This window comes from Hyla sarda, unplaced genomic scaffold, assembly GCF_029499605.1.
Source record: "Hyla sarda isolate aHylSar1 unplaced genomic scaffold, aHylSar1.hap1 scaffold_479, whole genome shotgun sequence".
Lineage (NCBI taxonomy): Eukaryota > Metazoa > Chordata > Amphibia > Anura > Hylidae > Hyla > Hyla sarda.
This window is the reverse complement of record NW_026610491.1, coordinates 80,472-94,963: the sequence shown is the minus strand read 5'-3', so window position 1 is coordinate 94,963 and position 14,492 is coordinate 80,472. Positions and strand designations below refer to the sequence as shown.

The following is a 14,492-nucleotide window of genomic DNA, read 5'->3' as shown; positions in this document are numbered from 1 at the left end:
TTATCGCTTCTCGGCCTTTTGGCTAAGATCAAGTGTAGTTCTGCTCACTTGGTCTGGCCAGAGGGTGTCTGGGGTACCCGGCTCCTTTGCCTGGGGGGATCGTCCTTCTTAACGGAGGGACTTCACCCCCCTGCTGCTATTAGGGAGCCGGCTTAGTCCCCAGACAACGGGGAGCGATCACCACCACCTACCTGCTTACAGTGGGGGAGGTGTTTATCCTGATGGACATGGCTGGATCAAGTGGAGCATCATCAGAAGGCATCCCTGAGTATGCTAAGCTCAGAAATGGAGTTCGGATTTCCTTATTGGATACCTGCAAGAGAGGAAAAGGATTAGGTTTCGTGGTCGAGGAGATCTTATTCAAGTTGCTGGAAATTAAGAAGGAACAAATCCTGTCTATGCTTGAATTCCCAAGAAATGGACACTACGATGTTATATTGGCTTCTGAAGAGGACTTTAATTTTTTTTGCAGCAAGTACCAGCAAAAGAAGGCCAATCCAGTTTTGGAGGGTGTGGAGGTGACCCCGCATTTTCCGAACCAGGAGAAAATATTGACGGTACGGATGTATAGCCCATATATACTGGAAAAAGACATTGAGACTTTTCTTTCTAGATTCTGTGACAATATTCTGTCAAAGGGAAAAGTCCTGAACCAATATGGCCTATGGACTACAAAATGGAAATTTAAAGTTAAATTTAAAAAGGAACCTGACGGTAAAGTGATTTATCCACCTGGGCGATTCAAAATTGGATCGGTCAATGGTGACTTGTTCTATTCAGGGATGGAGGAATTTTGCCGTAAATGTAAACAATACGGGCACGGGAAAGACCTATGTACTCACTCATGGTGCTATAAGTGCCAGGAGGGAGGTCATGAAGCAGACACCTGCAACAACAACAAAAAAAAGAAGTGTCATCTGTGCGGTGAGGAAGATCACCTGGTAAATGTATGTCCCAAGAAACAAACAACGAAAAAGGAAACAGCAGCTAAAAGGAGTAGGGAAGAAGAAGAAATTGGAGAACCTGAGTTGGAGGAAGTTCCAGCCAGAAAAGTGGCTGAAGAAAAGAAAAAGAAAGAAGAGGTTTATGTACCAATGGAATTTGGAGGTGTTTTGGATGGCATGTTGGAAAATATGCCAAAAAAGGAAAGAAGACCATTTGATATGGATTTAATGGAACTAAGGTCGAAATATGAAAATCGGTACGAGGAAGCTAGAGACAAAGTGTATTTTTCATTTCAAGCTGATATGGACAGATTTTTGGACACTTATAAAGTTCCATCTTGGTTGGGACTTCCGGTAAAAAGACAGATGATAAGAGGAACGATAAACCGTGGAATGATAGATTTCCTAATGGTATATGCCTGGAGAAATGGAATGTCTCTCTGATTAATTACTGGTGAAAGCAATGTTTGTTTGTTATTGTAAATGTGTGTTTTTTTTTTCTGGTTAAATCTTTTTTATTGATTTTATTTTGTGGTCATTAGTGTTAAGAAGAAATAAAAAAATGGGTTACCTGATGATGAGCAACAATCGAGTTCAAATAAGATCTTGGAACTCTGATTGAGTTTCTGAGGGCTAACTTAAAAAAAAATCTGTTCTTATCAGTTTAATATCTGATACGTCCCCTATCTGGGGACCATATATTAAATGGATTTTTGAGAACGGGGGCCGATTTCGAAGCTTGCTTCCGTCGCCCTATGCATTGACCCGATATGGCAGTATCTTCGGGTACAGTGCACCACCCCCTTACAGGGTTAAAAAGAAAGATTCCTACTTTCATTGCTACCTGCTTGCTGGCTAGCCAGCTAGCCAGCCCTGTGGGCCTTGCTGCTGCTGCAGCCAAAAAACAAAAGGTGGTGCTGCTGCTGCTTCTGCTGCTTCTGCTTCTGCTTGTGTCTGGCCCCTGTTGGAGCGTCCAGGCACAGGACTTCTGCTGCTGCTGACTAAATGGCCTCCTTAATTGGATCATTTGAGTAGCCAGCACACCTGTGCAGGTAGGGCATGACATGATAGGCAGCTGCCTTGATAGCGGGTGGGTGCTGAATGTTCCTAATTGACAAAATAAGATTAATGCTTATGAAGAAATATAAAATCTCATCCCTTCCCCAATATCGCGCCACACCCCTACCCCTTAATTCCCTGGTTGAACGTGATGGACATATGTCTTTTTTCGACCGTACTAACTATGTAACTATGTAACATAACATGGGGGGGGGGGGTCTCCTGGCTGTTCACACAGGTGTGTCATTGCTGTACATTGACCATGCATTGCTTCTGTGGTATTGCAAAGGCAAAGACAAATGCTTCCAGCCATCCATTGCACTAATGGATTGGTCATCAGCTGGCTGTCTATGTCCCGCATCAATATAGACCAAAGTACAGAGGGTTAGGCTATGCTATTGTGCACCTACCTGATGCATCAGAAGGTGCGAGGCCCTTGCTAAATTCTGTGCACAGACTTTGAGATCTATGCTTTAGACTGTATCTAAACCTGCTCCAACATGGACTGACATTCTGGCCTACTTTCAGCCGATGCGACTTGTCTGTCGCTGAACAGTCGCTTTTTATGTATTCAGCACCTATGTATAATGTTGTAAAAATGCTCTAGAAGCTAAAGTCGCAGAAATGTCACACATATTTGGCCTGCAACTTTCTGTGCGACAAATTCAGACAGGAAAAATCAGTATAAATCCTTAGAAAATTATCCCCCAGTGTCTCCATCTGCTGGCGGTATTGAATAAGCATTGCTGCACTGATGGGGTATGCATTAGACGAAAAAAAAGAAGAAAAAGAAGAATAATACGCCCAGAAAAGAGGCGAAAAGGAGAAAAACGTAAAAAAACGTGAAAAAAAAGTAAGAGGAAGAGAAGGGAAAAAAAGGTGGAAATGGGTTTAAAAGTGATTTCGGCGGAGAAATATATATATATATATATATATATATATATATATATATATGCGCACACACACACATAGATATAAACGTATTCTCCGTTGAGATATTGCAGCCGCTGCTGTGTCCAGGCCCAGGAGCCTTAGCACTGTGCTGTGATGTCACTCAATACCACTGACATCACTAGGTGTAAACAACATCTCTCCTTTGCTGTGTATGTGACTATGGAGCTGTTTGGTGATGTCGTCTATTACGGCCTTCATAGAAGCAACAGGAGATTGTTGCATCCATCTTGAACCCTCAGAACTACAGTGCTATGATGTCACTCACTTCCACAGGCCTTGCAGAGTGTAAACAACAACAACCCAGCTTTGTTGTGTATGTAACCAAAGGGATTTGTGATGTCACCTAGAACCTTCACAGCAGCGACAGCTTTATGAGGAGCATCAGCACTGCTCTGCCTGAGCAGAACCATCACCGCCATAGGTTGTCAAATAACCCGGATTTAACCCACACAGGTAAGTCCAATGGGGTGCAGGCATGTCCTCTATGCTTACAGCTTCCCGTGGGTGTTGGTTTGATACCGTTTGGGGACAGCCAAGGAGGCATCTGCAGGCAACAAAGGTAGGTGTGTGCTTGTGTGTGTGTTTCCTATGCAGATCCTAAGCCCAGTGTCACATGCAAGTAGGAGGAGTAAGAAGGGTTCCTGGCAAATCCGGGTTATGGATTGCATTTAAAAAGGCCCCGTGGGAGTGCAATGGGCCCCTGTCTTGCTGCTTAGCAATAATGGTATGGGTTTAGGTTCTGCTGTGTGTACTGGTGGTTGACTGCCCCCCAGCCCAGAGTGTGCATGGAAAATTGTCTGGCAGCCTCCCTGACAGCAAGCAGTGATAGTGCCCATGAAGGGGACCTTGTTGGGCCCGCCCCTTTCACGGTTATCGCTTCTCGGCCTTTTGGCTAAGATCAAGTGTAGTATCTGTTCTTATCAGTTTAATATCTGATACGTCCCCTATCTGGGGACCATATATTAAATGGATTTTTGAGAACGGGGGCCGATTTCGAAGCTTGCTTCCGTCGCCCTATGCATTGACCCGATATGGCAGTATCTTCGGGTACAGTGCACCACCCCCTTACAGGGTTAAAAAGAAAGATTCCTACTTTCATTGCTACCTGCTTGCTGGCTAGCCAGCTAGCCAGCCCTGTGGGCCTTGCTGCTGCTGCAGCCAAAAAACAAAAGGTGGTGCTGCTGCTGCTTCTGCTGCTTCTGCTTCTGCTTGTGTCTGGCCCCTGTTGGAGCGTCCAGGCACAGGACTTCTGCTGCTGCTGACTAAATGGCCTCCTTAATTGGATCATTTGAGTAGCCAGCACACCTGTGCAGGTAGGGCATGACATGATAGGCAGCTGCCTTGATAGCGGGTGGGTGCTGAATGTTCCTAATTGACAAAATAAGATTAATGCTTATGAAGAAATATAAAATCTCATCCCTTCCCCAATATCGCGCCACACCCCTACCCCTTAATTCCCTGGTTGAACGTGATGGACATATGTCTTTTTTCGACCGTACTAACTATGTAACTATGTAACATAACATGGGGGGGGGGGGGGGGGGGGTCTCCTGGCTGTTCACACAGGTGTGTCATTGCTGTACATTGACCATGCATTGCTTCTGTGGTATTGCAAAGGCAAAGACAAATGCTTCCAGCCATCCATTGCACTAATGGATTGGTCATCAGCTGGCTGTCTATGTCCCGCATCAATATAGACCAAAGTACAGAGGGTTAGGCTATGCTATTGTGCACCTACCTGATGCATCAGAAGGTGCGAGGCCCTTGCTAAATTCTGTGCACAGACTTTGAGATCTATGCTTTAGACTGTATCTAAACCTGCTCCAACATGGACTGACATTCTGGCCTACTTTCAGCCGATGCGACTTGTCTGTCGCTGAACAGTCGCTTTTTATGTATTCAGCACCTATGTATAATGTTGTAAAAATGCTCTAGAAGCTAAAGTCGCAGAAATGTCACACATATTTGGCCTGCAACTTTCTGTGCGACAAATTCAGACAGGAAAAATCAGTATAAATCCTTAGAAAATTATCCCCCAGTGTCTCCATCTGCTGGCGGTATTGAATAAGCATTGCTGCACTGATGGGGTATGCATTAGACGAAAAAAAAGAAGAAAAAGAAGAATAATACGCCCAGAAAAGAGGCGAAAAGGAGAAAAACGTAAAAAAACGTGAAAAAAAAGTAAGAGGAAGAGAAGGGAAAAAAAGGTGGAAATGGGTTTAAAAGTGATTTCGGCGGAGAAATATATATATATATATATATATATATATATATATATATATATATATATATGCGCACACACACACATAGATATAAACGTATTCTCCGTTGAGATATTGCAGCCGCTGCTGTGTCCAGGCCCAGGAGCCTTAGCACTGTGCTGTGATGTCACTCAATACCACTGACATCACTAGGTGTAAACAACATCTCTCCTTTGCTGTGTATGTGACTATGGAGCTGTTTGGTGATGTCGTCTATTACGGCCTTCATAGAAGCAACAGGAGATTGTTGCATCCATCTTGAACCCTCAGAACTACAGTGCTATGATGTCACTCACTTCCACAGGCCTTGCAGAGTGTAAACAACAACAACCCAGCTTTGTTGTGTATGTAACCAAAGGGATTTGTGATGTCACCTAGAACCTTCACAGCAGCGACAGCTTTATGAGGAGCATCAGCACTGCTCTGCCTGAGCAGAACCATCACCGCCATAGGTTGTCAAATAACCCGGATTTAACCCACACAGGTAAGTCCAATGGGGTGCAGGCATGTCCTCTATGCTTACAGCTTCCCGTGGGTGTTGGTTTGATACCGTTTGGGGACAGCCAAGGAGGCATCTGCAGGCAACAAAGGTAGGTGTGTGCTTGTGTGTGTGTTTCCTATGCAGATCCTAAGCCCAGTGTCACATGCAAGTAGGAGGAGTAAGAAGGGTTCCTGGCAAATCCGGGTTATGGATTGCATTTAAAAAGGCCCCGTGGGAGTGCAATGGGCCCCTGTCTTGCTGCTTAGCAATAATGGTATGGGTTTAGGTTCTGCTGTGTGTACTGGTGGTTGACTGCCCCCCAGCCCAGAGTGTGCATGGAAAATTGTCTGGCAGCCTCCCTGACAGCAAGCAGTGATAGTGCCCATGAAGGGGACCTTGTTGGGCCCGCCCCTTTCACGGTTATCGCTTCTCGGCCTTTTGGCTAAGATCAAGTGTAGTATCTGTTCTTATCAGTTTAATATCTGATACGTCCCCTATCTGGGGACCATATATTAAATGGATTTTTGAGAACGGGGGCCGATTTCGAAGCTTGCTTCCGTCGCCCTATGCATTGACCCGATATGGCAGTATCTTCGGGTACAGTGCACCACCCCCTTACAGGGTTAAAAAGAAAGATTCCTACTTACATTGCTACCTGCTTGCTGGCTAGCCCTGTGGGCCTTGCTGCTGCTGCAGCCAAAAAACAAAAGGTGGTGCTGCTGCTGCTTCTGCTGCTTCTGCTTCTGCTTGTGTCTGGCCCCTGTTGGAGCGTCCAGGCACAGGACTTCTGCTGCTGCTGACTAAATGGCCTCCTTAATTGGATCATTTGAGTAGCCAGCACACCTGTGCAGGTAGGGCATGACATGATAGGCAGCTGCCTTGATAGCGGGTGGGTGCTGAATGTTCCTAATTGACAAAATAAGATTAATGCTTATGAAGAAATATAAAATCTCATCCCTTCCCCAATATCGCGCCACACCCCTACCCCTTAATTCCCTGGTTGAACGTGATGGACATATGTCTTTTTTCGACCGTACTAACTATGTAACTATGTAACATAACATGGGGGGGGGGGGGGGGTCTCCTGGCTGTTCACACAGGTGTGTCATTGCTGTACATTGATCATGCATTGCTTCTGTGGTATTGCAAAGGCAAAGACAAATGCTTCCAGCCATCCATTGCACTAATGGATTGGTCATCAGCTGGCTGTCTATGTCCCGCATCAATATAGACCAAAGTACAGAGGGTTAGGCTATGCTATTGTGCACCTACCTGATGCATCAGAAGGTGCGAGGCCCTTGCTAAATTCTGTGCACAGACTTTGAGATCTATGCTTTAGACTGTATCTAAACCTGCTCCAACATGGACTGACATTCTGGCCTACTTTCAGCCGATGCGACTTGTCTGTCGCTGAACAGTCGCTTTTTATGTATTCAGCACCTATGTATAATGTTGTAAAAATGCTCTAGAAGCTAAAGTCGCAGAAATGTCACACATATTTGGCCTGCAACTTTCTGTGCGACAAATTCAGACAGGAAAAATCAGTATAAATCCTTAGAAAATTATCCCCCAGTGTCTCCATCTGCTGGCGGTATTGAATAAGCATTGCTGCACTGATGGGGTATGCATTAGACGAAAAAAAAGAAGAAAAAGAAGAATAATACGCCCAGAAAAGAGGCGAAAAGGAGAAAAACGTAAAAAAACGTGAAAAAAAAGTAAGAGGAAGAGAAGGGAAAAAAAGGTGGAAATGGGTTTAAAAGTGATTTCGGCGGAGAAATATATATATATATATATATATATATATATATATATATGCGCACACACACACATAGATATAAACGTATTCTCCGTTGAGATATTGCAGCCGCTGCTGTGTCCAGGCCCAGGAGCCTTAGCACTGTGCTGTGATGTCACTCAATACCACTGACATCACTAGGTGTAAACAACATCTCTCCTTTGCTGTGTATGTGACTATGGAGCTGTTTGGTGATGTCGTCTATTACGGCCTTCATAGAAGCAACAGGAGATTGTTGCATCCATCTTGAACCCTCAGAACTACAGTGCTATGATGTCACTCACTTCCACAGGCCTTGCAGAGTGTAAACAACAACAACCCAGCTTTGTTGTGTATGTAACCAAAGGGATTTGTGATGTCACCTAGAACCTTCACAGCAGCGACAGCTTTATGAGGAGCATCAGCACTGCTCTGCCTGAGCAGAACCATCACCGCCATAGGTTGTCAAATAACCCGGATTTAACCCACACAGGTAAGTCCAATGGGGTGCAGGCATGTCCTCTATGCTTACAGCTTCCCGTGGGTGTTGGTTTGATACCGTTTGGGGACAGCCAAGGAGGCATCTGCAGGCAACAAAGGTAGGTGTGTGCTTGTGTGTGTGTTTCCTATGCAGATCCTAAGCCCAGTGTCACATGCAAGTAGGAGGAGTAAGAAGGGTTCCTGGCAAATCCGGGTTATGGATTGCATTTAAAAAGGCCCCGTGGGAGTGCAATGGGCCCCTGTCTTGCTGCTTAGCAATAATGGTATGGGTTTAGGTTCTGCTGTGTGTACTGGTGGTTGACTGCCCCCCAGCCCAGAGTGTGCATGGAAAATTGTCTGGCAGCCTCCCTGACAGCAAGCAGTGATAGTGCCCATGAAGGGGACCTTGTTGGGCCCGCCCCTTTCACGGTTATCGCTTCTCGGCCTTTTGGCTAAGATCGGGGTTTATTGCCTCGGTCGGCGCTGAGGGTGCGAGTGAACTGCGCCGCGACTAGCTGCGTAGGTGATCAAGACTGTGATACTCGTTACCGACAGATTTGGAAAGATGGCTGGATCCAACATGTCTGCAGTGGAGAAGACCGTACGCATCAAGGTGCTAACCACGGATCGTCTAAGAAACAGCATTGAATACATCGGCCATACCATTGTGGAGCGACTGGCAGGATTTTCCTTGAGCGACCTCTTTTGTGTCCAGGAGAACAAGCGCCAAGGTATTTATGACGTGTCCTTCTTATATGATGCTGACTGCCAGAACTTTTATGAGTGCTTAAAACGGAACAGTGGAAGTGAGGTTTTGCGGGATGTGTCCTTTTATCCCCTTTTTGAAATGGGGACAAAGACTTTGTTTATCCACATGTACAATCCGTTTGTTGATGTCTCTATGATTAAGAACTTCTTGAGCATCTATTGTGAGTCTATTGCTGGTGGTACTAAGCAGACAAGCAGCATTGGTGTATTTAATGGCACGTATAAGTTCTTTGTGAAGTTGCGGCTTGATGGAGATTGCATTGGAGGCGTTAAGCACCCTCCGGCGAACTTTACCATTGCTGGTTTCAGAGGTTATCTCTATTACTACGGACAGCCATCTTTCTGTAGAAATTGTCTATTGTTTGGACATGTGAAGGAGGCCTGCCCTGGCAGTAAGAAATGCAGGAACTGTAAGCAACCGGGGCATGAGGCGGGTGCATGTCCACACCCGAGGACCTGTGACCTATGTGGGGAAGCTGGCCATGTGTACAAGAACTGTCCAGTGTTGAAGAGGAGGGAGGAGGAGAGGAGAATGGAAGAGGAAATGGTGGAGAGGAGGAGGGCAGCTGCAGCTGCGGCTGCAGTGGTTCCTGCAAGAGAGAGCGTTATTATTGGAGAGGTACAGAGTCCTGTGGTGGTAGAGGAGCAAGTGAAGGTGGTGGAGGAGCAAGTGGTGGTGGAGGAGGAGCAAATGGCGGTGCAAGTGGAAGAAGGGGAGATTGAGGATGCTCCCAGTCCCCCGGCTGAGGAGTCGCCGCAAATTGAAGAGTGGTCTTCTTCTGAGGGTGAAGACCGTGAGGAGAGACATAGAGAGAGAGAGGATGACTTTGTTCTTTTTCGTCCCCCCAAGAAGACGGCCAGGAAGCTTTCTGGTGGACAGATGGAGTCGACGCTGGTGGCTACGGACAATCGGTATCAACCGCTATCTGAGAGCGACATGGATGCGTGCTCTGCGGGAGAAGCTTCTCCCACACCGCTGAGGAAAGCTACCTAAATAACTTTCTTCTTTTCTGTCAAATTCTTCCTTAGGGTTGTTAAGATGGTGGTATGTCTTTTTTAGTCGGTTCTATAAACGTTAGAGTCTTTAGAAGTAAAGTCAGAAGGACAGTAATTTTGGAGGACTTGGCAGGGAAAAAAGCGGATATTATTTGTTTGCAGGAATGTGGGCTAAATGATATTCCGGGGAAGGGAGAATGGGCTTATGGTCCTGCTGTTTGGTCGGTGTCTGGGCATAATAGGAATGATGGGGTAGGGGTGCTTTTTAAGAGCTTTAAGTTTGAAGTTTGTAGTTATGTGGTAATAGAGGAGGGGAGGTGTATCATGGTGGAGGTTAAGGTGCAGGGGGTTAAATTTAGGTTGATAAATGTGTATGCGCCGGTAAGGAGGGAGGAGCGGGTGGGGTTGTTGGAGGTAATTAAGAGGTTTCTGCCGGGTAAAATACCTTTGGTGTGGGTGGGGGATTTCAACTGTGAAATTGAGGGGAATGTGGATGTATCTGGGAATATTCTTAAAAGTATGGTGTGTGACTTTAAGTTAAAGGATGTGGCTGAAGCGTGTGGAGTGTGTCCTTTGTTAGATACATATTATTCTGATAGTGGAAGTCATAGTTCCAGACTTGATATGTGTTTTGTGTCTAAGGGTGTGTTATGTAAGAATTATATGCAAGAAAAAGTAGGATATTCAGATCATGAGTATGTGTGTTGTGAGTTAGTATTGGATGCAGATTGTGTGAGTGGGAGGGGTGTATGGAAATTAAATGTTAAATTGTTGGAAGTGGAAGGAGTGTATGATAGATATGTTAATAAGTATAGGGGTTGGTGTAAGAAAAAGAATGATTTTCCTGATATATTGTGTTGGTGGGAATGGGTTAAGGGTCAAACAAAAGTTTTCTTTAAAAGAGAGGGATATAAGCGGAATGCTGGGAGGAAGAAGAAGTATGAATGGTTGAATAAAAGATTGGTGTTTCTCAATAAGTTAAAGAAGTATGGCTGGAGTGTGGGTGAGCAGATTGAGGTTGTGAAGAGTGATCTAAAAAATTGGTTGAATGAGAAAGGTAAAGAGTTGATGTATCAAGCAAAACTTGATAAGTTAGAGAAAGATGAGAAATGTTCGAGATATTTCTTTAAAAAAGTTATTGGGAAGAGAGAGGATATGGTAAGAGTGTATGATGATGATGGCTGTCTGGTTAAAGGTAAAGCTGTGTTGGGAGTGGTTAAAAATTTTTATGAAGAGTTGTATGCAGTAAAAGATTGTGAAGAGGACTTGCAGGATGAAGTGTTGAGAGTGCTTGATAAGAGGGTGGATGGTAGTGAATATGGGACTCTGATGAGAGAGATTGGAGAGGAGGAAGTGAAGAGGACTGTGGATAGTATGTCAAGAAATAAAACGCCTGGAGAGGATGGGTTGCCTGTTGAATTTTATGCTTGGATTTGGGATGTTGTGAAGGATGATTTGGTGGAAGTGTATAGGTATATGTGGAGGAAGGAGAGAATGGTGGAAAGTATGAAGAGTGGAGTGGTTGTGTTGATTTATAAGAAAGGTGATGTGAATGATGTGAGGAATTGGAGGCCGATAACTTTGTTGAATGTAGATTATAAGGTGTTTGCTAAAATAATTACAAATAGGATGAGAGATGTGGTTGAGCAGGTGATTGGAGAAGAACAAGTGTGTGGAGTGCCTGGGAGAAGAATAAATGAAAATTTGTGTTTGTTGAGAGATTTGTTATGGGATAGTATGAGTAGGAAACAGGAGGTTAGAGTGATGTCGATAGATTTTGAAAAGGCGTTTGATCGTCTGTCACATAGGTTTTTGTTTAGAGTATTAGTGAGAATGGGATTCCCGGGTGATTTTGTAAATGTTGTAAGGATGCTGTATGATGGAGTATATAGTAAGGTTTTGATAAATGGTTGGATGTCTGAGAAGGTGAAAGTATGTTCTGGTGTAAGGCAGGGTTGTCCGTTGTCCCCTATGGCTTTTATATGTGCTATGGAGCCATTATTAGAGATGTTGCGGCGGGATAAGTGTGTTAGAGGGTTAAAAATTCCAGGGAGTGGTGGGAGAGAAGTCAAAGTTTTGGCCTACATGGATGATGTGTGTATTTTGGGAGAGTCTGTGGCTGTTATGAGAAGGGCAAAGTTACTAGTTGGATTGTTTTGTGGAGCGTCTGGGTTTAAGGTGAATTGGGACAAAAGTGAGTATAAATGTTTTGGTAGTATGCAAGGAAGTGAGGATGTGGGTATGAAGAATATTGAAGGTGGTATTCAGGTTTTAGGTGTTAAAATGGATGAAAGATTGGATGGGAGAGAAAGTTGGGATGATGTAGAGAAGAGAGTGTCCAAAAGATTGAGTCTTTGGAGGTTGAGAGATTTGTCTATGGTTGGGAAAGTGCTGGTTGTGAAAAGTGTAATATTGCCTATTTTATTGTATGTGGCAATAGTGTTTCCGCCAAGTTATATGGTTTTAAGGAAGTTAAAAAGAATTTTGTTTGTGTTTTTTTGGGGTACAAAAGTGGAAAGAGTGAGGAGAGAAGTTGTGATGAAGGATGGTAGTAAGGGTGGAATGGGATTTCCAAATCTAGATGTGTATTTGGGGGTGAATGTGGTGTTTGCGGTTAGAAGGATGATGAGAGGAGAAAAGAATTTTGCATGTATGTTGAGATATTTAGGTGGGCGTGTGTTATGCAAATTAGGTTGGCTGGAGAGAGATCTGAGAGTGCCTTATGCGTTTGTGTGCCCGAGTTGGTATTTGTATGTGGAAAAGTTTTTGGAGAGTTACAGGTTGATTGGTGTGAGAAAGGAGTTGTTTGAAAGTAAGAAGAATGTGTTTGGGTATGTCGCCGCAAGTGAGGTGGAGTGTCCGATTAATATGGTAAGAGGCCAGGATGTGTCTAAGGTGTGGAAGAGTTTAATGACAGATGGAATATCAAATAGACAGAGAGAGATAGGATGGCAGTGTTTGCATGGAGCCTTACCAGTAAGAGAGTTCCAAAGGAATAGAGGTATTGGAAGGAGTGAAATATGTCCGAGGGAAGATTGTAGTGGGGTTGAAAGTGTGATGCATGTGATTTGGAATTGTGACATGGCTCAGAATGTATGGAGAGGGATAGGTCCGTTGTGTAAGGAGTTGACTGGGATAAATAGGTTGTCATATGAGGTTGTGATGTTTGGTCTTAGTATGATTGGAAGAAAGAATGAAAGAGTGTTGTTTGTGTTGTTGGCGATTGTGAAGGAAGTCTTGTGGGATGTTAGAAATTTATATGTGTTTAAGAGAAAAGATGTGACTGTGGAAGGAAGTTTAAGAATGATTCTGGATAGGTTGTACACCGTTTATTTACATGATAAAAAGAAATTAGGTGAAATAGATGCAGAGGGGATATGGAAATTTTTGAAGTGGAGACATGTTGTAAGGGTGTAATGGTGATGGTATTTGAATTTGTTTTGAATTTGCTTTGAACAAATAAAGAATGACCTAATGATGAGTTAGACTTCACCATGAGTCAAAAATGACGCGTTATCTAAGTGGTGTTTAGTCTAAACCTGAAGGTTTATAAAAAAAAAAAAAAAAAAAAAAAAAATCTGTTCTTATCAGTTTAATATCTGATACGTCCCCTATCTGGGGACCATATATTAAATGGATTTTTGAGAACGGGGGCCGATTTCGAAGCTTGCTTCCGTCGCCCTATGCATTGACCCGATATGGCAGTATCTTCGGGTACAGTGCACCACCCCCTTACAGGGTTAAAAAGAAAGATTCCTACTTTCATTGCTACCTGCTTGCTGGCTAGCCAGCTAGCCAGCCCTGTGGGCCTTGCTGCTGCTGCAGCCAAAAAACAAAAGGTGGTGCTGCTGCTGCTTCTGCTGCTTCTGCTTCTGCTTGTGTCTGGCCCCTGTTGGAGCGTCCAGGCACAGGACTTCTGCTGCTGCTGACTAAATGGCCTCCTTAATTGGATCATTTGAGTAGCCAGCACACCTGTGCAGGTAGGGCATGACATGATAGGCAGCTGCCTTGATAGCGGGTGGGTGCTGAATGTTCCTAATTGACAAAATAAGATTAATGCTTATGAAGAAATATAAAATCTCATCCCTTCCCCAATATCGCGCCACACCCCTACCCCTTAATTCCCTGGTTGAACGTGATGGACATATGTCTTTTTTCGACCGTACTAACTATGTAACTATGTAACATAACATGGGGGGGGGGGGGGGGGGGTCTCCTGGCTGTTCACACAGGTGTGTCATTGCTGTACATTGACCATGCATTGCTTCTGTGGTATTGCAAAGGCAAAGACAAATGCTTCCAGCCATCCATTGCACTAATGGATTGGTCATCAGCTGGCTGTCTATGTCCCGCATCAATATAGACCAAAGTACAGAGGGTGAGGCTATGCTATTGTGCACCTACCTGATGCATCAGAAGGTGCGAGGCCCTTGCTAAATTCTGTGCACAGACTTTGAGATCTATGCTTTAGACTGTATCTAAACCTGCTCCAACATGGACTGACATTCTGGCCTACTTTCAGCCGATGCGACTTGTCTGTTGCTGAACAGTCGCTTTTTATGTATTCAGCACCTATGTATAATGTTGTAAAAATGCTCTAGAAGCTAAAGTCGCAGAAATGTCACACATATTTGGCCTGCAACTTTCTGTGCGACAAATTCAGACAGGAAAAATCAGTATAAATCCTTAGAAAATTATCCCCCAGTGTCTCCATCTGCTGGCGGTATTGAATAAGCATTGCTGCACTGATGGGGTATGCATTAGACGAAAAAAAA

General features: G+C 44.3%; 4 non-coding genes across 4 annotated transcripts; all 4 read left to right on the top strand.

Annotated features, from left to right (window-relative positions):
* Positions 1-1,561: 1,561 nt before the first annotated feature.
* On the top strand, positions 1,562-1,746 carry LOC130336434 (U2 spliceosomal RNA). The gene has a single exon (XR_008877865.1). It is a non-coding gene; the product is annotated as a U2 spliceosomal RNA (small nuclear RNA).
* Positions 1,747-3,829: 2,083 nt separating this feature from the next.
* LOC130336468 (U2 spliceosomal RNA) lies at positions 3,830-4,020 on the top strand. The gene has a single exon (XR_008877892.1). It is a non-coding gene; the product is annotated as a U2 spliceosomal RNA (small nuclear RNA).
* Positions 4,021-6,121: 2,101 nt separating this feature from the next.
* On the top strand, positions 6,122-6,312 carry LOC130336467 (U2 spliceosomal RNA). Its single transcript, XR_008877891.1, has one exon. It is a non-coding gene; the product is annotated as a U2 spliceosomal RNA (small nuclear RNA).
* Positions 6,313-13,259: 6,947 nt separating this feature from the next.
* LOC130336443 (U2 spliceosomal RNA) lies at positions 13,260-13,447 on the top strand. Its single transcript, XR_008877871.1, has one exon. It is a non-coding gene; the product is annotated as a U2 spliceosomal RNA (small nuclear RNA).
* Positions 13,448-14,492: the final 1,045 nt, after the last annotated feature.